Genomic DNA, 590 nt, shown 5'->3' with positions numbered 1-590 from the left:
ACGCTCGGCGACGTCACTTCCTGTTTGGGGGGCGGGGCCGGGGAGGCGGGGCCCGGGGGGGGCCTGCGTGAAGGGGATGGGGCTGGGGCTGGCGTTTAAAATTCCCTTCTCTGAAGCCTCTGGGCGCTGCCCAGTCCATCCATCCCTGAGGGCGCCGTGCGCCGCGTAGCGTCGAGTCGCTGTTGCCGCGTGTTCCCTCCGCTGTGCGCCGTGGGTCTCGGACGCCGAGAGATGCGGGGTCCCTTTTCGCGAGTTGTTTGCAAACTGCAGCAGCTCCTTTCTGCACGTTCGTGTGTGAAGTAGGAGCCCGGAGGCGGGGTGGGCGCAAAGTAGGGCCGGGTCTTGAAGAGCGGAGCGGTGTTTTCTCCCGTTTCGAGTGCCGTGCTGCGGGGTGATTTGCGAAAGTTGGCCGGGAGGGGTGCGCCGAGGATGAGGGGGTCGAGGTCGCGCGGCTGCGAGCGGACCCGGCGCGGGTCGGGGGAAGTGGGAGGGATGGGAGTGTGGGGGGCGGCGAGGAGGGGGGGGCGTGGGAGGGCCCTGTCCGCGCACCCCGCGGCCCCCGAGGCCTGCGCTCTCCCGAGGCCCTTTGT

Source organism: Canis lupus, chromosome 1, assembly GCF_011100685.1.
Source record: "Canis lupus familiaris isolate Mischka breed German Shepherd chromosome 1, alternate assembly UU_Cfam_GSD_1.0, whole genome shotgun sequence".
Taxonomy (NCBI): domain Eukaryota; kingdom Metazoa; phylum Chordata; class Mammalia; order Carnivora; family Canidae; genus Canis; species Canis lupus.
This window is presented reverse-complemented; position numbering follows the sequence as displayed.